Source organism: Podarcis liolepis (assembly GCF_965112155.1).
Source record: "Podarcis liolepis genome assembly, chromosome: 15".
NCBI lineage: Eukaryota > Metazoa > Chordata > Lepidosauria > Squamata > Lacertidae > Podarcis > Podarcis liolepis.
The window spans coordinates 32,912,547-32,938,631 of NC_139566.1; the positions used below are offsets into that span (position 1 = coordinate 32,912,547).

General features: G+C 45.6%; 1 protein-coding gene across 4 annotated transcripts in view; it reads right to left on the reverse strand.

Moving 5' to 3' along the window:
• The window catches only part of GNB1L (G protein subunit beta 1 like), a 92,601-nt gene extending 67,456 nt beyond the window's left edge, over nt 1-25,145 (reverse strand). The window contains exons 1-3 of one of the 4 annotated variants that reach the window (XM_083479077.1): nt 25,020-25,065; nt 23,709-23,849; nt 21,808-21,888 (exon numbers count right to left, since the gene is read on the reverse strand). The gene's annotated coding sequence lies outside the window, so the exon portion shown is untranslated. Of the gene's footprint in view, nt 1-21,807; nt 21,889-23,708; nt 23,850-25,019 lie in introns of all 4 variants that reach the window. The other 3 variants (XM_083479076.1, XM_083479080.1, XM_083479078.1) reach the window with 3 other exon arrangements.
• Nucleotides 25,146-26,085: the final 940 nt, after the last annotated feature.

Sequence of the window (26,085 nt, forward strand, 5' to 3'; positions counted from 1 at the left end):
CCGGCCTAAAGCCAGGTGTGGAGCCATGGAAGATACAGTGGTACCTTGGGTTTAAAACTTAGTTCGTTCTGGAGGTCCGTTCTTAACCTGAAACTGTTCTTAACCTGATGTATCACTTTAGCTAATGGGGCCTTCCACTGCCACTGCGCGATTTCTGTTCTCATCCTGAAGCAAAGTTATTAACCCGAGGTACAATTTCTGGGTTAGTGGAGTCTGTAACCTGAAGCGTCTGTAACCCGAGGTACCACTGTATGAGAAAACCCTCTTCTGATGTGTCCCTTCTCCGGTGATATTTCTGTCCTTTCCCCCTGCCTATCTTTCTGTCCTTCCGACGAGGTCCGTTACAAAAAAGTTTGCAGAACTCCCCTAGAGGCGGCAAGACTGGAACTTCCTTGAAAGACACTGCTCTGCTCTAGATGAGAGAAACCAGCTGGGTGAGCAAAGGAGCCTTTTGACAGCAAGAGGCATAACAAATCATGTGCAGAATCCGACCCCTACAGGACAGTTGCCTTACAAAAGTTAGATAATTTGTCCACCCAGCCCAGTATTGTCCAATCTGACTGGCAGTGGAGAGCCAGGCTCTTAGGTAGGAGATTTGGGTCACCCAAACTGAACTGTAGGCATCAGTCAAGGGTGTCAAAATCCAGAAGCTATTCCAGGGGGTGAGGGAAGGTCCAATCCAAAAAACGAAGCCAGGAGCCAGAGCTGATGCACACAGTGAAACATACCAGACCCATGAGTACCACCCTGCGATGGGATGTTTGCCCAAGGAACAAACAGGAAACTCTTTATGGCTCTTCCTGTCTAGGAGGAAGTGTTTTCTGGGTTTGTTTTCCTTCTGCCCCACGCCCATGGATTAGTCCACCACTGGCTGCATTCAAACTTAAGAATAAAATATCATTAAATGAATGAGCCTCTAATTCACAAACTCCCTCCTCCATACGAGTGTGGAGGGGCCTGGAGGTTTTCACTTCCATTTTTGATTAACCATAGTTTACTGTTATGCTCACACCCTAAATTATGATTGAACTCAACTACAGCCGTACCTCGGAAGTCGAACGGAATCCGTTCCGGAAGTCCGTTCGACTTCCAAAACGTTTGGAAACCAAAGCGCAGCTTCTGATTGGTTGCAGGAAGTTCCTGCAGCCAGTCGGAAGCCCCGTCAGACGTTCGGCTTCCAAAAATGGTTTGCAAACCGGCGTTCGGGAGCCAAAACGTTCGAGAACTAAGCTGTTTGAAAACCAAGGTACGACTGTATAGTTTTACTGAAACAAGCCAGCCTAACTAACTCGAGTCTGAAGTTGGTTTGTTACAGTAAATCTTAACAAAGACTGACCCGCGTTGGTTTAAAACAGAAGCAAAAGCCTCCAATCTCCTCCGCGAAATTGCAACAGAGGAAGAGAGGGGAGGGCAGAGGGGATGAGCTCAAAGCTCATTCACAGAACAAGACCATCCTTCTTACATTATGACCTGTGTACAGTGGTGCCTCGCAAGACGAAAAGAATCCGTTCTGTGATTCTCTTCGTCTAGCGGTTTTTTTGTCTTGCGAAGCAAGCCCATTGACGGATTAGCGGATTAGCGCTATTAGCGGCTTTTAGCGGCTTATCAGCTTATCGGATCAGCTGATAAGCGGCTTAGCGGCTTAGAAAAAGGGGGGGGAGGAAAAAAACCCCGCAGGAACTCGCAAGACATTTTCGTCTTGCGAAGCAAGTCCATAGGAGATTCGTTTTGCGAAGCACATCCAAAATGGAAAACTCTTTCGTCTAGCGAGTTTTCCGTCTTGCGAGGCATTTGTCTTGCGGGGCACCACTGTATTTTTCTATATAATGGCTATTTCTTCGTAGGTAAAACAGTGCATAAATGGACTCGTGCTTCTGTAGAACTGGAACTATGTGTGATTACATTATTCACGTGCTTTGCAGGAGAGGCCCTTTTAAAAAATGCTCATTGTTTAGTGCCCTCAAATATTAAAAAGTCTTGAGACAAATAATTATATACTGAATAACTGGAGCTCTATTGCAAAATCTTATGGACATGTAAATTCCTTATGTAAAGGGTTTATGGTTGTACTTTGTGCCAAGCACATTAGATCTTGTAATACATTCTTTCTGAGTGAGGTTAGGGAAGTCCCCCCCCCCACATCAATGTATGGAGTTTATGCTTGCAAACTGCTCCCCCCCCACCACCACCTCATGAATGGACTGAACTCAGTCTAAGTTACTTATGCTTTCTTGCCATTTCAAATCAGTGCAAAAAAACTAAGCCTCACTTAAGCCTCAATGATTTTTCAATGAGATCTGAGGCTGCAATCCTATGATCATTTACCTGGTCTTGCTCCAAAACTATATGTTCCCATTAAATTACACGAGACATAATTTAATATTGTGTTCTTAGGTTGTAACCTGCCCTGTGATCTTAGGATGAAGGGAGGATGAATAATAATAATTCTGAAACAAAAATGCATTTAACAATGATAAGAGATTCCGCCCCCCACCCAGAAAATAATGCTCAATAATTATACCAGCAAAATGCACAGGTAAAGAGACATATATGCAGATAATCCCCTAAAACTAATAATTAGATATATTTGCTTTTAACCTGACCAGACTAATGAATGAAACGGAAAACCTGACATTGCGGGCTATATTTATTTATAGGTAATTTATGGACGCGGGTGGCGCTGTGGTCTAAACCACTGAGCCTCTTGGGCTTGCTGATCAGAAGGTCGGCAGTTCAAATCCCCACGACAGGGTGAGCTCCCGTTGCTCTGTCCCAGCTCCTGCCAACCTAGCAGTTTGAAAGCACAAAGTGCAACTAGATAAATAGGTACCGCTGCTACAGGAAGGTAAACGGCGTTTCCATGCGCTCTGGTTTTCGTCACGGTGTTCCATTGCACCAGAAGCGGTTTAGTCCTGCTGACCACACGACCAGGAAAAGCTGTCTGTGGACAAACGCCGGTATATATACCACCCTATTTTAGTCTCACAACAACCCTGTGAGGCAGGTTAGGCTGTGTGTGTGTGTGTGTGTGTGTGTGTGTGTGTGTGTGATTGGCCTAAGGCAACTTTCGTTGCATTTCATGGTTGAGTGCAGAACCCAAGCCTGCCATGGCCTAGTCCAAAGTGCTCTTCTACATCAGTCTTTCCCCATTTTGGTACCCTGTGGACAGGGTACCAAACTCCTATCAGTCTCAGACAGCATGGCCAATGATCAGGGATGAAGGGATTTATCATTCAACAACCTCTAGAGGGCACAATGTTGAGGAAGGCTGCTGTAGGGCATGTTGGCGCTCACAATCATCAGTCTGAATATTCTCCCGCAGAACATTTAGAGGGCCACAGGTTCCCTCACTCCTGCCCTATAGGTTTCCTCTATAGACCTCTCTGTCTTATAGGGTTTGGGGGGATGATTAGAGATACAGCAAACTTTGGCTCTGTTTGCTTATTGGTCTGCATTTATGATTTGGCAACACGACTCCTTTTTAAAAGTAAATTGGATATTTTGGGCATTAGCTATAAACTATGCATTTAATTGCCTTTGTAGAAGCCACCATTACACACACACACTTATATAATCTTTATGGAACTTGGCTGGTTTATGGGGGCTGAACTTTTTAGGTATTTTGCTAGTTCTGCTACATTTGCAATTCCCTGGAGGGCCTTGGTATGGAATGTGTCTGTGTGATCTTATTACACCTACTCAAACACCCCAAAGTTTGCAGCTAGTGCTCCTAGATGCATTTGGGGCTTTTGGATTTGTTATGCTTTTTTGGCACAATAAAAGAAAAATGAAACATTCCCCGTAATTCATTAAGCCGCAGTGGTACCAAAAACATTTCAGCGACAGGCAAACCAACTTCAAGCTCATTAATTGCAAGCTCCTTTGCATACAAAGAAGCAACAATTATGCCACCCTCTGTTTGTGAGAACCCCAGCTCCTGAAACTGCTACAAGAGGCGATGGGCCGAGCAACATGATATAATAATAATAATAATAATAATAATAATAATAATAATAATACCCCCGCCCATGTGGCTGGGTTTCCCCAACCACTCTGAGCAGCTTCCAGCACATATAAAAACATAATAAAACGTCAAACATTAAAAAAACCTCCCAATACAGGGCTGCCTTCAGATGTCTTCTAAAAGTTTGTAGTTCTTTTATCTCCTTGATATCTGATGGGAGGGCGTTCCACAGGGAGGGCGGAACTGCTGAGAAGGCCCTTCTAAATGCCCTATTAAACTTCATTTAAAAGTAATGATCGTCAGCAAGCAAGATTTTCTCTGAAATATTCGTGATTGGCCTAGATCATGGGTAGGCAAGCTAAGGCCCAGGGACGGATCTGGCCCAATCACCTTCTAAATCCGGCCTGCGGACGGTCCGGGAATCCGTGTGTTTTTACATGAGTAGAATGTGTCCTTTTATTTAAAATGCATCTCTGGGTTATTTGTGGGGCCTGCCTGGTGTTTTTACATGAGTAGAATGTGTGCTTTTATTTTAAATGCATCTCTGGGTTATTTGTGGGGCATAGGAATTCGTTCATTTCCTTCCCCCAAAATATAGTATGGCCCCCCACAAGGTCTGAGGGACAGTGGACCGGCCCCCTGCTGAAAATGTTTGCTGACCCCTGGCCTGGATCAAGACTTTAAGGCGTAGAGGGGCAATGTGGCAGCTGCACAGAGCTCTGGAAAAAGGTCCAAATGCAGAAGCCACAAAATTTGCCTTGCTCACGCCTTGACTAGTCAATCCATAAAGAAAAGTCTAGCAATCACTTGTTTAGCTGTTACTCTGGGAGGGGGAAAAGGAATGGCTGTGCAGACTAGGGCCAGATTTAGGTTTGATGAGGCCCTAAGCTACTGATGGCAATGGGGCCCTTAATGTCCAACTGTCCTTTGTCAACAACAAATTGTCGCTGCTTTTCTGTGTTGAATATATGCTATAAGGTAATTTATGGACCTAATGGGTATCTAAAGCCATTTGCACATGCAGAATGTAAGCTCCCTATACAGTGGTGCCTCGCAAGATGAAAAGAATCCGTTCTGTGATTCTCTTCGTCTAGCGGTTTTTTCGTCTTGCAAAGCAAGCCCATTGAAGGATTAGCGGATTAGCGCTATTAGCGGCTTTTAGCGGCTTATCCGCTGATCGGATCAGCTGATAAGCGGCTTAGCGGCTTAGAAAGGGGGGGGGGGGACCAGCAGGAACTCGCAAGACATTGTCGTCTTGCAAAGCAAGCCCATAGGAAATTCGTTTTGCGAAGCACCTCCAAAACGGAAAACTCTTTCGTCTAGCGAGTTTTCCGTCTTGAGAGGCATTCGTCTTGCGGGGCACCACTGTACAGTCATACCTCAGGCTGAAGTAGCTTCAGGATGAATATTTTTGGGTTGCGCTCCGCGGTGACCCGGTACTAACGGAGCGCATTACTTCCGGGTTTCGCCACTCACGCATGCGCAGACGCTCAAAATGACATCATGCGCATGGAAGCGGTGAAACGCAACCCACGCAGACGCGCCTTACGTTTACTTCAGGATGCGAACGGGGCTCTGGAACGGATCCCGTTCGTATCCAGAGGTACCACTGTATATAGAAACAAGCAAACCAGGGATATTTTAGGGAGCAGGCTAGCAGACGGGGCCCATTACTTACATCACAGGAACCAACACAACACAAAACACTGTTGCTGAATGTAGGTCTTATTTTATTTTTATCTTATATTTTGGAAATTTATATCCAGGTTTTTTTTCCTTGAAATTTTTTTGGGGGGCCCAAGAGAGTGGGACCCTAGGCTATAGCTGAGGCATGTCCAACTCCCAAGAGACTGCAATCTACTTGCAGTATAAAAAAACTGGCAGTGATCTACCCATTGACATTGGGGGAGGAGGAGTGTGCATGGGGTGAGTGGATTGCCCAGAGTTGTTGAGCTTTCTGGGGGGAGGATTGCACAGTTTTTTAGCTTTCCCCCATAACTTTTTGTTCACGATAAGGATCCCGCGATCTACCAGGATCAGCTGGGGATCTACCGTTAGATCACGATCTACTGGTTGGAAACCCCTGGTATAGCTTGTTTACCTTACACGTAAATCCGGCACTGGTGCAGACCCAACACGGAGGACACAGCAGGATCGGAGACAGTGACATGGTCGAAGCAGAATTTTGGTCATTAGTAGGGCAGGGGGGGGGAGTGTTGTTTAGCTGCTTTCCCAATATGGAGGTTGCTGCTGGTAACCAAGAGAGAGGGGGCGAGGCAGTGGTGAGGCTAGAATGGCACTAGTGCAGCGGCAAAGCCAATCGGACACTCTCGCCCAGCCTGCCCTTCCCGGTTACTTGCAGCAATGTCCGTGTTGGGAAGCCAGGCAAGAAATGAAGAGCGGTCTCCTTTGGCTTAAAGATGAAGAACTCCACGAAGTGAGAGCAGGGGTCTTTATCAAAAAAATTCCTCCCCCCCCCCTTCTTTCTTTACTTTCTTTCAAAAGCACTTTTTATGTGTTGTATTTAAATTTAATAAATAAAGTTTTCCATCAACAGTGAGCAACAGACTAAGCAAGCATGTGGCTCACTCAGTCACGGTCTTTTCCCATTATGGTGAGATTTCTTTAACTTCTCAGTTCTCTTTTGAAGCTTCTTAGTTTGCACCTGCATATAAAAATTAGCATATGCAAATCTGCCTCCTTTTCTCCTCTTTTGGGGGTGATGCATTTAGTGGCCACCCTAGCGCAAAGGCAGGCTGGCAGCTGGTGATCAGGCAAAAACAAGGGGAGGCGAGCCAAGAGAGATGAGCCGCAGTACCACTTCTGGCCACCCTGGCAGGGGGCGCTGCAGCACAGATTAGACGGCTAGCTCCCTCTGCCAGAAATCCTGCCAACACCCCTCTATGCAGAATTTCAACCTAGGCTGCGTTAAAGGTTCCACACCCACCACATAACTACGCCAGAGCTACAAACAACTGGCAAACCAAACTGAAACGTTACTTAATAGAAAGTGACACTTAAGAAACATGCTGCAATAACTCGCCATGCAGCTGGCTGACAGATGAAGATGTAAACATTTGATCTCCCGGATCTGGAGCATGAGGAAGCGTGATTAAACTCTTAATGATAGATTCAAAGTTTCCACCGCAGTTTTGCTACTTGCAATTAAGGACGCTACCTAAATAACCTTCCCAACAGCAGTTTTATGGAGCCTCAGCAGAAAACATCTCCATTATGCAAGTGGAAAAATGCTTTGCTCTTATTTAGCAGGGATCGGGCAGGGACATCAGGGATCAGGAAGTCCTCAAGGTCTCTCATTTGCCATGGTGCAATGCATGCCACTCCTCATTCTGCTACATGCATGGAGCCAGGCCCTGATTTCTCACTCACACCCTTATGGCACAGATGGGAACCTGTGGCCCTCTAGATCAGGGTTTCCCAAACTTGGGTCTCCAGCTTGTTTTTGGACTACAATTCCCATCATCCCTGACCACTGGTCCTGCTAGCTCAGGATGATGGGCGCTGCAGTCCAAAAACCAGCTGGAGACCCTGCTCCAAATGTTCCTGGACTACAGCACCCATCATCCCTGACCGTTGGCAATGTTGGCTGAGGCTGATGGGAGCTGGAGTCCCACAACATCTGGAGGGCTGAGTTTGCCTATGCCTGCCTTGTGGCATCTGGCACTTCCCTGGTTCACAGATGGGAGAAGAGCCTACAAATTATGTGATTTAAGTGCTGCCTTTTAACTGAACTCGCTCATGGGTGTCAAGGCAATGTGCCTAGCTGTTCATCCCTACAGGGAGAATCCTAATTAACCTATCAACTAATTTTAATAATTACTAATTACAGTAAATTTAATGGGGTTATGTAAGACAAATACATTTTTTTTAAAAAGGCAAACCAATTAATTTTCACACCCACCCACCCCGCTAATAAATCTTGGATATTCAGAAGATCAACCGAGCATGGGTTTGTACAAGTCTACCCATTCCAATCTGTAAACTCATTAAACCTCTGCATTGAAAAACAAAATCAGATACAGGGAAATAAGCAACAAGTAACACACCAGAAGATAAGTCTCCAAGCTGGAAAGGGAGTCATTTTTATGAGCAGACCCAACATTTAGGAATGCGAGAGAAAGTTTCCGATCGTTTTGTTTGGGGAGGATGGAGGTCTCGCAAGGAAGTGCGATCGCAAATGGAAAAACTTGCTATAAAAAGCTTTTCTTCCATGAATGGAAGAGGAAACAACCGAGTCCTTTAATTGTTAAATTGAGAAAAGAGGCTCCTCCAATGTCAACTTTATAAAAAACAAAAACAGAGAACAGAACACGGAGAAAAGAAAAACACAAATCGGTCCGAGGTAGGCCACTTTTTCCACAATGCCCCAGACATTTTGAGGTTTTAGAGTCCAAATCCATGAACTCACTGCTAAGCGCAAGAGCGAAGGAGGTGTCATATGCCAAGGAGGAAGACAATTAGAAGGATGAATGAAAGCCTTCTGAGATAACAACTCCAGCAGTTTCCTTTTAATCTCGGATGAGCAGTCAACCTGGATGTTCCATATACATGCCAATTCCTGGATTCCCTCTCTCTTTCAAAAAAGGATTACTTTGCTCACTTGAAACAAAATGATTTGTTATCCTGGGAAGCTTGTTATACGGCCATGAGAAAATAAAATGTGTCTAAGGGATTCGCTTGGATTTGCAGAGAATGCTTTCATCCTATCCAACACTTCGTAAATGAAAACAAAAAGGAGAAGATTGCTAGGAGCCAACAGATCTTGGCTCTATGCGACGAGAAGAAGGAAGAAAGTCCCAGGTTCATCGCAGTCTTCTACAGTTTAAAAAACAAAAAGGAAGACCCAGTAGCAGGAAATGGGAAAGGGCTTTTGCCAGAAACCCTGCCATCCAAGGCCAACTCTGCTGGGCAAGATGACCCATCTGACCTGGGAAATGGTAGTGCACTATATTCCTGTGCCATCAAGGGTTGAGGAGGGAGAAAGGTTGTTTTCTGCTGCTCCAGAGAAGCGGACACGGAGCAATGGATCCAAACTACAAGAAAGAAGATTCCACCTAAACATTAGGAAGAACTTCCTGACAGTAAGAGCGGTTCGACAGTGGAAGTTGCTGCCAAGGAGTGTGGTGGAGTCTCCTTCTTTGGAGGTCTTTAAGCAGAGGCTTGACAACCATATGTCAGGAGTGCTCTGATGGTGTTTCCTGCTTGGCAGGGGGTTGGACTCGATGGCCCTTGTGGTCTCTTCCAACTCTATGATTCTATGATTCTATGATTGCCAGGATGAAACAAAGATGGATTTGAATACAAAACTAGGACACATTAGGCCCTGGACTTAGCTCCACCGGAGGCAGAAGAGCAGGGCCAAATCTAACTAGTCCAGATTGACGGCTTTGTGGCACAGGCCTTGCATATGTGACAGTCTCACCCATTCTTAGGAACAAACTCGGAAGCTTATCTTCAATCTTCAGAGAGGTTAGCCGCGGGATAAGCATGGCAGGGTGTGCGTAAGAAGCCAAGCCCTATCACCCCACTGCAATTAAAGAACAATTAATTCCGCCTCCACCCGCTATGGAACAGCACCAAAAACTAGTTGGGAGAAAGAAGATTTCAAATGCTCGTGTATGTCCACAGTGTCAGCATTTGCATTCTGCCCAAGTTTTCCATTCTTCCTCGCTTCATTCAGTTCCGCAGGCAGGACAGATGCTTGGGTGTTGATTGATGATTTATCGATCCGTTACATGCTTTACCTTGCTGGCAGGAGATGTTTCTCCACCCTGACATCTACCTCTGTTTTCTAGCAGTATATATAATAACTATATTTAAAGAAAAAAATTCCTTCCAGTAGCACCTTAAAGACCAACTAAGTTAGTTCTTGGTATGAGCTTTCGTGTGCATGCACACTTCTTCAGATACACTGAAACAGAAGTTGCCAGATCCTTCTATATAGTGAGAAGGTGGGGAGGGGTATTACTCAGAAGGGTGGTGGGAATGGGAGATTGGCAGGTAGCTGAGATTAGCCTGTTGACGACTCTTAACGACTGCAATAGGTCTTACAGGAAAAGGCAAGGGGTGAGAAGGTGAAAAATGGCTTAGTCATGTATAATGAGATAAGAATCCAATGTCTCTGTTCAGACCAGGTCTCTCCATGGTTTTAAGTTTGGTAATGAGTTGTAATTCAGCAGCTTCTCTTTCCAGTCTATTTCTGAAATTCCTTTGTAGTAAAACAGCTACTTTGAGATCTTGTATAGAATGTCCTGGGAGATTGAAGTGTTCTCCTACTGGTTTCTCTGTTTTGTGATTCTTGATGTCAGATTTATGTCCGTTTATTCTTTGGCGTAAGGTTTGGCCTGTTTGTCCAAAGACTCATGTAACTGAAGGGTTGGAAGTCTAGTCCAACTACCTGGTATGCAGGAATCACAGCTTAAGAATCCCTGGCAGATGGCCTTCCAACCTCTGTTTAGAAACCTCCAGGAAGGTAAGCCCACCACCTTCCAAGGTAAACCATTCCACTGTCAAACAGCTCTCACTGTCAGTATTGTCTTCCTAATGTTAAGTTGGAATCTTCTTTCTTGTACAGTGGTACCTCAGGTTACATACGCTTCAGGTTACATATGCTTCAGGTTACAGACTCTGCTAACCCAGAAATAGTGCTTCAGGGTAAGAACCTTGCTTCAGGATGAGAACAGAAATCGTGCTCCGGTGGCGCGGCAGCAGCAGGAGGCCCCATTAGCTAAAGTGGTGCTTCAGGTTAAGAACAGTTTCAGGTTAAGTACGGACCTCCGGAACGAATTAAGTACTTAACCTGAGGTACCACTGTAATAAGAATCCATTGTTATAGTTCATATCCTCTGAAGCATGGGTAGGCACAAACTAAGGCCTGGGGGCTGGATCCAGCCCAATCGCCTTCTAAATGCGGCCCGTGGATGGTGCGGGAATCAGTGTGTTTTTACATGAGTAGAATGTGTCCTTTTATTTAAAATGCATCTCTGGGTTATTTGTGGGGCAATTCGTCCCCCCCCCGCTCCAAAATATAATCCAGCCCCCCACAAGGTCTGAGGGACAGTGGACTGGCCCCCTGCTGAAAAATTTTGCTGACCCCTGCTCTGAAGCAACAAAAATACCCTAGTTTTTCCCATCTTCCATGTGACGGACCTTCAGATATTTGGAGATGGCAAACATATCACCACCTTACAACCCTGTTTTGTTATTGGTCCATTGCTTTCGATTTCCATTAACTGTACTACTTGACGGGTATCATATACATTTTTTAAAAAACAAAAGGGATTCTGGAATGCATCCATCTGAAGTTGTTCGGAAGGCATTCAAGATGTTGGAAGGTTTGTCCTATGCAGAGACCGGATCCCTCATCATCACATCTCTTGACTCATAAAAATAAATTGCTTCAAGTATCTGAAAGGATGATCTCAGGAAATATGCATGTAATAAGCCTTTGGCTTAAGCTCTTCAGGCGGAACGGCTTGCATTCCCAAACCTGCACTTGCCAAGGGAGCGCCCACGTGGGGGCGGGGCATTTGTCAGTGAGAACTGGTGGGTGGGCGGAGCTTAACCCTCCCCCGCACCACCACATCAACCTCATCTGCACATATGCTCCAGCCTCAAACACACTTTCCCCTCAGCTGGGCTTACTTCTGATCGCCAAGCCGCCACAGGAAGAATGGGCTAAAATGGGCAAGGGTGGGAGAGCAAATCTGCAGGGGAGACTTGGTAGCTAGGGGTAGGGGGAGAAGACTAAATATCCTCTTCTTCCCTACCAATTATCTCTTTCAAATGCCTTGGCCTGAGCCGGCCCAACTATTAGACAGAGTCAGGAGGCCGCCTTGGGCAACTGGTTTTTGGCATCATGAAAGGGCAAATTTATTACCACTATATTTTTACTTCTGAGGGTAGGGGTAGGTGGCCTCAGGTGCCAAAACCTGGGGACTTACTATGAACTTTTGCGGGGAGTTGTGACATTTGTTCTTCTGCCTCAGGCAGCAAAATCTCTTGGCCCAGCCTTCCCAGGCCCTTACATAAAGAACCCTGTGTTTGCCTCGTAACATGTGCTTTATTCATTTGTTTAAGCCAGCCTGCCACCAATGTGCTCAAGGTGACATATGTAGCTGAAACTACTCAGTTACTTCAGAGTACAGTGGTACCTCGGGTTACATACGCTTCAGGTTACAGATGCTTCAAGTTACAGACTCTGCTAACCCAGAAATAGTACCTCGGGTTAAGAACTTTGCTTCGGGATGAGAACAGAAATCGGGCTCCGGCGGCACAGCAGCAGCAGGAGGCCCCATTAGCTAAAGTGGTGCTTCAGGTTAAGAACAGTTTCAGGTTAAGTACGGACCTCCGGAACGAATTAAGTACTTAACCCGAGGTACCACTGTAGTTACAAAAGTTGTTCCAAACACCGGTCATATCAGAAGTCTTTTTAGGCCTCATCGCCTCTATGCTCAGTCAACTTATGCTGGCAATGTCAATTCTATGGTTGGGTTTCTGATTTCTGAACGTCTGATAAAGCAAATAGAGACACCTGAGAAAGAGATATGAGCCTGGCTTCTCAAAGGTTATCCCCAAAAAAGTTCCTAAAGTGAAAAGGGTGAGGGGAGAAGCACACTCCTGAGCATGGGTAGGCAAACTAAGGCCCGGGGGCCGGATCCGGCCCAATCGCCTTCTAAATCCGGCCCACGGGCGGTCCAGGAATCAGCGTGTTTTTACATGAGTTGAATGTGTCCTTTTATTTAAAATGCACCTCTGGGTTATTTGTGGGCCATAGGAATTCGTTCACCTCCCCCCCAAAAAATATAGTCTGCCCCCCCACAAGGTCTGAGGGACACTGGAGCGACCACCTGCTGAAAAAGTTTGCTAAGCCCTGCTCCTGAGCTTCTCCAAGGATAATTAATGGCATGACAAGGATGAACCGCTCAGCTGGCAACACCCTCGCCCAGGTGTGAAAACTGGCAGTCACTTGGGCCCAAAGTGTAACGAAACACCTATAATATTAAGAAGTAGGCAAATTATCCCAAGACAATCCATCACAACACACAGTGTCAGGATGATTCATTAGGACAAGGAAAACACTTGTACAGTGGTACCTCGGGTTAAGAACTTAATTCGTTCTGGAGGTCTGTTCTTAACCTGAAACTGTTCTTAACTTGAAGCACCACTTTAACTTAATGGGGCCTCCTGCTGCCGCTGTGCCGTTGCTGCACGACTTCTGTTCTCATCCTGAAGCAAAGTTCTTAACCCGAGGTACTATTTCTGGGTTAGCGGAGTCTGTAACCTGAAGCGTATGTAACCTGAAGCGTATGTAACCTGAGGTACCACTGTATTAATGAATGCACACGTTCAAAGAGCGATTAGGAAAGGCCTCGTGTTTCCATCGAGCAGCGACTTCAGACTTTGAAAGCAACAAGTTTGGATGAATAGCTTTTGACTTTCTAAGACCAGGGGTCCATCTTCATCATGGGATCCCCTTTTAAGCATTTAAGCACGTCCCATCTCTTACTGTCTCCTCATCATCATCAAAAAATATTTAAGAAAGAAAATATCTAAGGTTACATAATGTAAGAAGACCCCGCTTGGTCAGACCAATGGCCCATCTAGTCCAGGATCCTGTTTTCACAGAGGCCAACCAGATACCTAGGAAAAACCCCACAAGCAGAACCTGGGGACAAGAGCACCCTCCCTGTCTGCAGTTTCCAGAAACTGGCATTCAGAAAAGATGTTGCCTCCATCATGGCTAATAGCCATTGAAAGTCTTTTCCTCCATGAATTCGTCTAATCCTCGTCTAAAGCCACCTAGGCTGGTGGGCATTACTGTTTCCTGTGGGAGCGAGTTCCACTGGTCAGTCACCTTAAACCAGCATGCGACCCCAGTGTAGCTTGTGACCCACTAGATGAGAATCAATGGAAGACCAAGGATGGGGAACCTGGGCTTCTCCAGATGTTGCGGGACTGAAACTCCCCACATCCCCAACCATGCTGGACCGGAACAGATGAAGTCCAACTGCATTTGGAGGCCCACGGCTGATGGGAGATGGAGGCCGACAACATCTGGAAGGCTTATGGGTCCCCCAACTGTGATACAGAAAAACATGGAGCAAGCTCAAGCTTTGTCAGCCAGTGGCTAAATGAAGTGAAATACTGTTGGGCTAAGGAAAATAATGAAAAGACTAATCTGGCTGCGCATTTTTGGATGAGCATTCCAACTCATGTGCCTTTCAGTTTCTGGGAAGATTACATAAAAAAGGAGTTTCTCCACCCTCTCTCATGCGAACCATAAAATAGATTTATGGCCCAGGTTGGGGGAAAGAATATTTAGGAAAATAATGCATCAAACTCATTTATTTTTACAACCAGGATTTTCTTTCTAATCAACACAGAGCCAAAGTTTGGCCTTCCACTTAATACTCTGGTTACTCTTTCTACTATCAGCCTTGCAGAACAGACTGCTTCCCTGGGGAAACTGCTGCAGCTGTGTGGGTTTGGAAAGTCTTGCCTAATTTTTAAAGGCAGTATCTTTCTCTTGAAGTACCGAACAAGATGCAACAGGGAGGGTGCTCAATCCTCGCAGAAAACATTTGGCCTGGGACAGTCAACCTGAGACTCGTGGTTGTTGGCGTTCATTGGGACTGGTTGGGTATAAGGCCAACAACAGGGGCAGCCATAACAAATGACAGGCAGAGTCAATTCTAGTTCTGTAGCCATCTTCCTCCCTGCTGAGTTATTTAACACTGAGACTAAGCAGCAGTAAGTTGATAGCCAAATGCCACCTTCTAGACTAGTTCTAAGAAAGAAGGCAGTCAGGTCGGGGATGCCTGACTTTGTTGTGGCCGGATGTCTGGAAAGGTGCCAGCAGAGGCTGGGCAATTCACCCTTCTGGAGGAGACAGGGAATGACTGACAGCCCATAAACACCACCCATTCAAACATCATCATGTGATTCATCCAGAGATCTTTATGCCCAGTCCCTGGTCCACCAGTAGTCCTAGGTCCACCAGTAGTCAGGATTCCTCAACCTCGTCCCTCCAGATGTTTTGAGACTACAATTCCCATCATCCCTGACCACTGGTCCTGCTAGCTAGGGATCATGGGAGTTATAGGCCAAAAACATCTGGAGGGCCGAGGTTAAGGAAGCTTGCCTTAAGTGCTTTTGCCAGGCTTGAGCGTGTCCTTGAACTGTGATGACATCTCTTGCTTGCCTGGATGAGAATGGAGAGATGGGGGACAATGTCATATAAACATCTGGTAGTTTTTTTGTATCTGAAATACAGCAGCTAAGAATTGCACATGTTGCTCCATCCACTTTTGCTTCTGGTCCCACTATCTGTGCTCTCCAACTGAGCTGGGTGCTTCCCTCTAACACCTATGGGGGAGCTATGGGTGCGCCAACCCTTCTGCCCCGAAGAACATTCCCCAACTACCTCCGCAACATCAATACTAACAGAGCCAGCGTAAGACCCATCAAAATGCAGCCACTGTGTATGGCCAAACCAAAGCCCACAGAACCCACTTTTGTCCATGTTTAAACAAAGTTCCTGGGAGAGAAATTTGTCCTCAAGTCTCAGGAAGATCGAGAGCTAAAAAGTGTTTTCATAGGTTCATTTTATTCTCATTTTTAGGGGGGATCACTTTAACTGCTCCAGAGAGGCTCATAATTTTGAAACGGCTCAGGAGTTTAAACAATGGATGTTGAGCCTGTGTTAATTCGAAACCCTTGACTCATCCTGCCAACCTCACTTTTTTCATACGTCGACATTTTAATATTAAAGAAGCAGTAAATCCATCCATCTGGGTGTGTTGGATCAAAGTAATATTCCTTCCTTTTCAGATCCTATACACACACAGACACACACCAAAAAAACCAACAAAAAACACTTGGGTTAGATTGGACATTTATGCAAATTTCCACTTGATGGTGACTTTTTTATATATATAAGCAAAAAAGAGAGAAAGGGGGAAAGTTTGAGTGTTGACTTTTTCACCGCTCAGAACTTACTCTTCCTCCAACAGGGGCAGAGCACATTCATCTATCTTGGAAAAGGGAATCCTGAGAATTAGTTGTTTTTTCTTGACAAAAGCCAACTCGTTACAGCTGACTGGTTCACAGTTTTTAGGCTGCCAGTGAAACAGATCTATGTGTGTTTTTTATGGATAAGCTTATGGAAAATCTTCACCCTGAGGGACAAAAAATAAATTCTATAAAAAGACACGAGAATACGCAATACAATAGTGTCTGCAATTCATGGTTTATACAGAAAGAACAGGAAAATGTCTGGCTAGGAACCTTAACAACATGTGAGGGACAATGATTTAAGGTTATGAAGAAAATATTACAGTGACTGAATAATGCCGTTACATTTAAATAAAGAAATAAGCTGTGTTCAGACAAATGCCCTCATATGCTAAGCACGAGTGTGTGGAGTACAATAACTTTATAGACTTTGTAGGGAAGGGGCCATAGTTCAATGGGAGAGCCTCTGCCTTGAATGCAAAAGATCCCAGGTTCAGTCCCAGGCAACTTCAGGTAAGACTGGAAGCAACCCCTGCCAAAAATCCTAGTTAATTTAGATAGGCAATACTGAGCAAGACGAAGCAGCAATCTGGCTCAGTATATACCGTACTTTTCCATCTATAAGACGCCTCCATGTACAGTGGTGCCTCGCAAGACGAAATTAATTCGTTCTGTGAGTTTTTTCATCTTGCGAATTTTTCGTCTTGCGAAGCACCACTGTCTTCAAATCACCAAAGTCTTCAAAAACCTCAAAAAAGGCTACCACACCGTGTGCTATGAGTTGCTCCTCGAAGTCAAGTCGCAACTGCACCTCTTCAAGCAATGCACCCTGGGTATTAACGGTTTTAAGAAAAAGGAAACAAACTTGCAAGACGTTTTCATTTTTCGTCCTGCGAAGCAAGCCCATAGGGAAATTCGTCTTGCGAAGCAACTCAAAAAACGAAAAACTCTTTCGTCTTGCGAGTTTTTCGTCTTGCGAGGCATTCGTCTTGCGAGGTACCACTGTATAGGACACCCCCTATTTTGGGGGGACTCAAATTTAAGAAAATGGGGGGAGATGGCACAGAGTTGTTGAGCTTTTTTCAGGGGGGATTGCCGAAAATCGCTCGCCTGCCCGCGTCGCAAAATCCGCCTCCCATCTGTCCCCATCGCCAGCAGAAGCTGCCAATCGCCTGCCCAACTGCCAGAGCATCAGCCAGTCAACACCACCCATTGACGCAGCAACCAATAACACGCACAATAGCCGCTGACAGCCGTGGCAGCAAGCAATCAAGGAGAGCCCCACTTTTTGGCATGATTTTTAAAGGAAAAAACATAGTCTTATACATGGAAAAGTACGGTATGTTCCTAGATAATAAACAGAGTCTTTCTGTATGATCAGCACCCCATTCAACTACTGTTTTCATTGCTTAACCCCAAATATTAAAAGATACAAAAAAGAGAGAGAGATTATCCAAAGCTCATAAGTAATTGGTAAGGTTTGTGAGCTATGGCCAGCCTACAAAATTTTGGGCACCAAATCACAAAGGCAGGCTCCAGTGTTTACAGAACTATCCTAGACAAGTCTACTCAGAATTAGATCCCACAATCTGGTGCCTTTCAGATGTTTTGGCCTATAGTTCTCAGAAGCTCAAACCAGCAGCAGGTGGTCTCCTGTCAATGGGAAGCAATGTCCCACCTGGACTGTCAGAGGCAGCACGCCTCTGAATGTCAGTTCCCGGGAATAACAAGTGGGCAGAGTGCTACTGCATGCATGTCCGGCTTGCAGGCTTCCCACGGGCATCTGGGAACAGGATCTTAGACTACATCGGGGTCAGCAAGGCTTCCCGTGCATGGGCCAGATCACTTCCATGGAGATCCTCTGTGGGCCCGACCGGCGCAGTGTGATGCTGGAAATCGCGTCTGGTTATGTCTGCGGCGCCAGAAATCGCTTCTGCGCATGCCCAGATGCCAAAAATCACGCCTGCACAGAAGTGATTTCCTGTGTCTGGGCATGCACAGAAGTGATTTCCAGAGCCGCAGACATGCGCAGACGCGATTTCCGGCATATGGGCATGCGCAGAAGCAATTTCTGGAGCCGCAGAAGAGTCCCCATGCCGTGCTGCGCCAGTTTAGCACAGCGCATGGGGACTCGCCAAGCAGGCGGCTAGGTTCAGGGGCGGCTCATGGGCCGGTTAAGAAACCCTCATGGGCCGCTTCCGGCCCATGGGCCTTAGGTTGCTGACCACTGGACTACACGGACTATTGGTCTGATCCAGCAGGCTCGTCTTAGGTTCAAAAACATAACCTGAAGTTTGTTCTCTAAATCACCAATAAATTAATTGCTTACTACAGCAGCTATACTCTAGTTCTCATCTCCTCCTAAACTACAATACTCTCTAAGCAGTGATTTGACCATTTCACCATGAAAACACATACTGAGAACCAAGCCTTTCAAGTTCCACCAATCTCAAACGGAGCAATCTAAGCCCATATTTAATCCTCCCATTGAGATCAATGGAATTTAGAAGGGCTTTTCTTGCCTGGGTGGTAATACTGCTCTTTAACTCCACCCTTTTCAGCAAGGTCTTGAACCACAGGGTTGGCAGTTAGCATTCAAGAGTCATAAAAGAGAGAGAGGGACCATCAAATTCAAATTGCACAAAATTATAAGGTGTGGGTCACTTGTTTGGGCATTTACAGGTCACTGAGATTAAATATCTGGGAGGTGGTTTGATATGATCTCATGGTACAAAGATCCCAAGCACCAGTTGCTAGCAGAGCATGTTGCCCTCTGGAGCCCTAATGATGCCAGTTCAAGACGTCTCCAAAAACTGCATTTGTAATAGTCCAAAGCAGCTGTTTTAATCAGGAATAAAACTGGTTTGCATATCCATCAGCATTTCATAGGCTTTTGACCCTATTGATCAAAAGATATTTAAACTAAAACCCAAGTACATTGACTAGGGAGTAAACTGCATTGAGCAAAACATTTAAAAACATGCATAGGATATTTGCACAGTGCAAGTGCAGTGGTACATATTACGGAGGATGAGGCCTCACTGAACCCAGTGGGACTTACCTCCAACTAAAATGGACATACGCCTGGGCTCTGCTAAACCCCTCCCCCCCAAAAAAAACCCTGTACCTGCTTACACTACTACCCTCCAAAACACTGTTGTTTTTTTCCTTAGCACAAAATGCCTGCATCAGTGTAACCTGTTAACCACATCCGAGTGATCCTTATCTCGGCTTAGCAAGCAGAAATATGAATAAGCCTTTTGCCTGCCCAAGTAAATTCTTTGTTCCTCCCTTCGCAGTGCAAGTGAACAAACCAGTCAAGATACAATTGCCCAAACTCTCCTACTGTGAAATAAGTGACATTAGCAGCCGCGTCCCGTGCATGCTTGCATAGAAATACAGAGTTCAGAGGATGTTCCTAGCACATGTGTTTAGGACCGTAGCCTAGGACAGGCTGGGGGATGTTTAGTTGAGGTGGAGGAGTCCCTCTGCACTGTGCTGCCTCAACCAGTGAGGGAGTTGATCAATGCACCCGCCCGGAAGCCAGCTGCATTGTCAATGGCAATAGCAGAAATCCCTGCAAAGGGTGTTTCAACCTGAAAGCTGGCATAGCAAAAGAGGAAGGTTTTTTCCCCTTCTTCCCCTGACCTTCTGCACAGGGGTTTGGAGTGCTCTTAAGATGATAATTCCAAACTGGAACGAAAATGCTGCCTGGAACGAAACTCTTCATTGCACCCAGTGGAGGCTGGGTCCATTAAGGTGAATGCCCCACCTGCCTGCCTTCTTACTTGCAAAAAGGTCTTTGGGGTGGCCCTGCCTGACAGCTTTCACCTCCTGAGTCTCAGCGTTGCCCTTCTAGATTCTAGAACTCAGGAGGGAAGAGGGTGGCGATGAAAGTAGAATTTGTTGGCCCTGCCTGCCATTGCCTCTGGCTCCACCTACTGTCTGGGTTCCCTGCCTGTCCAAATGGGCCCCAGCCACTACTGATCACATGTGTGCACACCTATTCTGATGTACTTCTGATGTACTGCTCCTGATTTAAGTTACCTTGCTGGTCTCCAGCATGTCCAAACATCCCTTAAAAATTGTTCCTGCTTATTTGCAAAGGACCCAAAGGCACCAGAGGCTGCTTTGTGCAAAATTACACATTTGGATGCGCTTATTATCTTGGCTCGCTGCCTAAAATGAGGTGCGCCGAGCAATATTATAAGCTCAGGTAAATGAGGCAAAAAATCAGCAAACTGATTGACCTAAAAAGGAAATGCTCCAGGTCATGGGCAATTTGCATTCCCCCCCCCCAAGCCTACTACAAGAATTGATGAACAGATAAAACTACAGGAATATTATTGCATCCCTACTTGTAAGCTTGAAAACAACCACTCGCCTGGAGCAAGTAAGAAATCATCTTTACATGACCAGGCAGGGAAGTGCATGTAGCATATCAGAGAGAACACAGAACCTGCATTCACCTGAACCCATTCTCTGTGTGTCCCCCTCTGATGTAGCTGCATATGGTTGCGACACAAAGACAGGCCTTTTTAGTGGTGGCCCCTCACTTGTGCCCAAGCAAGACTTATTTGCTCATGCACTTACCCGTATTTTTCGCTCTATAACACGCACCCAACCATAACACGCATGTAGTTTTTAGAGGAGGAAAATCTGTAGGCATGCCACCCGTAGGCATTTCCTCCATAACACGCACAGACATTTCCCCTTACTTTCTAGGAGGAAAAAAAGTGAGTGTTGTGGTGCAAAAAATACGGTATTCGTTGGTTATTAATACCGAGCTTAAGGTTATAATTTAAGTGGCTGCTATAGATGGAATTTGACATAATTTAAATATATTTTTATTGCTCCTTGATCATATTGCTGAAGACTGGTACGGCACCTTCTCTTTCTACACCTGCTGAAAAAAATTCCGTCCTGCCAGGCCTACGCAAGAAATTAATAATACATCTTCACAGAATGGTTAAGTGATGCCTGTTTTTAACTTTCTTATGTGGTTTTTATTGTATGGTCTTACATATTTTTGCTGTACACTGCTTTCACATAGTTTATGAAATAGCAATCTATAAATATATTTTTTTATAAATAAACAATATTTTGAATCAATCCATCTCTTAATGGCCTAAAACAAGACCACCAATTTAATGACTTTAACAGAAGACTAGACAAATTCATGAGGGACAAGGCTAACATTGGCTATGCTTTGCCTCCACGGTTGGAGGCAGTACAGTGGTACCTCAGGTTAAGTACTTAATTCGTTCCGGAGGTCCGTTCTTAACCTGAAACTGTTCTTAACCTGAAGCACCACTTTGCTGCCATGCCACCGCCACGCGATTTCTGTTCTCATCCTGAAGCAAAGTTCTTAACCCGAGGTACTATTTCTGGGTTAGCAGAGTCTGTAACCTGACGTGTATGTAACCTGAAGCGTATGTAACCCGAGGTACCACTGTAATGGTTCTGAATACCTATTGCTGGAAACTACAGGGGGGAGAGGCTCTTGTGCCTGGGTCCAGCTTGCGAATTTCCCAGAAGCATCTACTTGGCCCCTGTGAGAACAGGGTGATGAACTATATGGGCCCCTGGCCTCATTCAGCAGGCATTGGCGGAGCTTCATGCTCTGGCATGGGGGGTGGCGGGGGTGGAGAGCAGGTGGGGGCAGGGCTGGCGTGCATCCCGGGGGCAATGCGCTCCCCCCGCACGCCTCTTCCTCCGCCAGTGTCAACAAGCTCTTGTGTTCTTATGGACGAGCAGATAGTTTAAAAATCGCAAAAAGGTTCATTATTTTAAACCCAGATACTTACAGAAACTGTAGCTGGCAGGTACTAGTCCTTGAAGAGGCAACCTCCCTTCTCTCACACACACTTGGAAAAAACATGCAATGTCTAAAAGAAGGAAAGTTATCTATTAGCTATTGAACCATTCAGTATCATCTCTATCATTTCTGATTGCCAGATTCACTTTCTGCAAGTGCTCCTGTTTCTTAACTGGCATCAAGGGACAGGCAGAAATTCACTGTATGTCAATGAAGAAGATGACACCTGTTGGATTTTTTGCCAGCATTCAGTTGGTAAGGCAAGGGGAAAATGCTAGGGAGGAGGGACAGGTTCAGCAACAAATCCTGCCTGATACCCTATATTCACAAGGAAAGACCACACCTTTTGGATTCCTGCCTTGCTTACTCCTGTTAGAAACACAGCTTCACCTTCAAAGGGTGTATCTTTATTTGGTTATTTAAGAAAATTATTCCCCACCCACCATAGAAGCTTAGTTTTTACACACACACACACACACACACACACGACAGCAATAAAACAAATAATAGAAAAATAATAAACATGGTCAATGCAACAAATGATCTAACATTTTAAAAGCCTGGGAAAATGAAAAGGCTTTTGTCTGACACTGTGAAAGCAGGAGAGTCAATGTGCAGAAGGTTACCACCAGTTCACTATTGGGTTTAAGCTTCTTTATCATTGTATTAATGTTATTTTACTTAGATGGAGGAATCCTTCTCATTTTATGCTGGAAAGCCCTCACCCAGAATATCTAGAAGGGAAGTAATTCCTGTTGGGTTTTTAACCTCTTGTTAAAGCCACTATGGTGTCCCATCTGTTGAACACCGCTCCCAGTTCAGGTATGTCTGGCGCCACCATTGTTAGTTTTCCAATGCCAGGCTAAGACATATTTATCTGCGCAGGCATTTTAAGTTTTGTAAGCTGATCATTGTTCAACCCGCTCTGTTGTTTTTAGCTGTCCTGTTTGTTTGATGGTGTGTTGTGTTATGTGTTTTTGCTTATGTTATGAGTTGTTTAGCTGCTTTTATTTCCTTTTCTATTCCATTCCCTGCCCTGGTATTCACATTCTGCATCACTGCGCGGGCAGGAAGGGGGCAGCATGCAGTCGAAAGAGCGCTGTGCCATATACCAGTGTTTTTCAACCACTGTTCCGCGGCACACTAGTGTGCCGTGAGATGTTGCCTGGTGTGCCGTGGGGAAAATTGAAAAATTCGAAAGATTAAAAAAAAAATGTCAAATTTTCGCCCACTAGGCGGGCGCCGGACTGTGTCCACCCTATTTTCCATCCGTCCTGGGTGGGGATCAGATCGGATGGGATCGGATGAGAGCAGACAGGCGGTCCGCTCTCATCCGATTCCCCATAGAGAGCAGTGGGGCTCTGACATCTCCCTCTCCGCACACAGTGCGGAGATGGAGCTGTCATCTGCCGGCTCAGCGGGGATCAGCGGATCGATCCCCGCTGAGCAGAGAACGGTCCACAACGTTTTTGTTTGCCATTAAAGAAAAAAATATTAAACCATGCTTGAATGTTAAACCATGCTTCTTTGTGTTTATTTGATTCCTATTCAAGAGAATTACTTTATATATAGTCAATATAGGCACAGAGTTAATTTTTTAAACATTTTCTAATGGTGGTGTGCCTCGTGATTTTTTTCATGAAACAAGTGTGCCTTTGCCCCAAAAAGGTTGAAAAACACTGCCATATACAGTAAAGATGCCAGCTCTACCTGTTGGATTCCTGCTCCACGGCTGCAAGAGACTTAGCTCTGCCAGCAGGAATCCAAAGAAAGCCCCTTACCAAATAAAATAGCTCTTGTCCCTGCAGGCAAGGCAACACCTGTTGAATTCCCTGCGTCAAGCCCCCCTTCCACCCTATAATACTGCAACCTTTCTATAGGAAATTGCACCTGTTGAATTTCTCCCTGCATTCCAGCTGCTGAAGGCCATGCCAAAGTACCAACAGAAGAAGAGCGGCAGGTGAAAATGATGGACTTTGCGGAACTGACGGGAAAAATCCGAAACCAGCACAATCAAATATTCCAAAAAGACTGGAGTAAATTTATACAACATTTGAAAGATCGTTGTAAGCAATTAACAACGCTAGGAGGGTTATCTGAAGACTTGTAATGAGAAGGTGTTTTTTTTTACCTTTCTATATTTATTTAAATTTTGAGGTATTTAGTAATGAGTTATATTAGAATTGGAAAATATATAGAATGCTGTGATATAAAGGTTAGTTTTGAAAGCCAAGAGGTGGGAGGGAAGGAAGTCGACAGGCTCTAAAGAGCCAAAGAAGTGGATAATAACAATGTAGAGGGTATTAATACGACATTAGGACACACCTCAGGAAGCCCAATACGACAGACCTCAGGAAGCCCAAATAATATACTTATTAAACGACGAAGACTCAAGTAGATCCCTTGCAGTCGCTAGATACCTGATTAATGTCTTATTTCATAAGAGGAGAAATGGATCACTGTATGACTCTGACAGCTTAGCCAAACTTAAGAACCATCAATAAGTGCCAGAACTAAGATGCATATCCCCCAAAATCCGAGGGATTTGAATTGCGGTTGACATAGAGGGAGCTTATTGTATATAATGTTTACTTAATTGAAGTAAAATTGGTTTTATATGGGTGTTTTAACTTGGAACTGTTTAAATTGTTTGTTTATGGATAAATCTTGATGTATTGTTTTAGATATGGGCCAATGGCCGTAATAAATCAAATCAATCAATAACAATGTGATTATATATGTTTAAATGGAAAATTAATAAAAATTATTATTATTTTTTAAAAAGGCCACGCCAAGTGCGGGTGGGTGTGCTGAGCAGAGGACCACCATGCAACCCAAAGCATGCCTCACCAGGTAAGGTTAAAGGCTTGACCTGTTGGGTTCCTGCCTGCCTCACAGCTGCTAACTTAGGCCTGCCAGAGGGGGAGGAGTATCCAAAGAGGGCCGCATTATTGGAGGCGTCCAAGCCCACCCCCCTCACCACAGGCAAGGCTAGACCTGTTGAATTTCAACCTGCTCTGCAGCTGTAAAACCATAACTACGGAGCGTGGGGGGAATCCAAAGAAGGCCTTACTGGGTAGGAGAATGGCCTCCTCTCCAACAGGCCTCTCCCCCCCCCCCATTAACTGAAGCACAAGAGCCCCCATTTGCCCCTCCCCACAAATATCCCCCCTCACTCGCTAACTACATTACATTCCTCACCCATGAGGAAGACGATCGATCGGCGATCTGCAGGCGATGCCTGCCCGGCTGCACAGCACGCAGGGCGCAGGGCTACGCATGGAGCACAGAGAAAGAGAGAGAGAGCGCGGGCGCGCCGACAACACCGTCACGTGACAGGGACTCCGAGGCTGCTCGACCGCCTCTGCGGCAAGGCTTTCCCTGCTCCGCGGCGCATGCGCGGGCTTGATTCCTGCAGCCCGGCGCGGTGGAACGTTGAGGAATGTTGCAAATCTGGAGTTTTGGAGGGAGGCAGGGCGGGCAGGTGTTAATGGGGGCGCTAGCAAAGGGGTACGTGTGGGAGGGGGGTATTTAGCGGTAGGTGGAGGTGGCCGGTTGCAAAAGGAAAAGGGGGACACACCCACTGCGCTTTTAATAGTTGTGTTCGATCGATCAATCAATCAATCCCCAGGTGTAGATTGGAGGACAAGCTGCCTGCACCAGTAGAATCTCTCTCTTCTCTTTACTGCTCTGCACAGCTGTTAAAGGTCCAGTAGCCTTTGCATTCTTTTGCACGCTAAAAGGTAGAGCTCCTAAAGGTAAAGGGACCATTGGGTCCAGTCGTGGCCGACTCTGGGGTTGTGGCGCTCATATCGCTTTATTGGCTGAGGGAGCCGGCGTACAGCTTCTGGGTCATGTGGCCAGCATGACTAAGCCGCTTCTGGCGAACCAGAGCAGCGCACGGAAACACCATTTACCTTCCCACTGGAGTGGTACCTATTTATGTACTTGCACTGACATGCTTTCAAGCTGCTAGGTTGGCAGGAGCAGTGACCGAACAATGGGAGCTCACCCCGTTGCGGGGATTCAAACCGCTGACCCTCTGATCGGCAAGCCCTAGGCTCTGTAGTTTAACCCACAGCGCCACCCACGTCCCAGAGCTCCTACTTTGCACAAAAAAATGCTCAATGTTCATTCTTCCAGTGAAACTCTTTTAAGTCTCAAACCCAGAGCGTCGCTGCCAGTTTGCAGTACATTACTCAGCTAGATAAGAGTCTGGTCTGACTCTGTAGAAGAGAGCTTCCTATGTGAATCAGCCCTTTTGGCA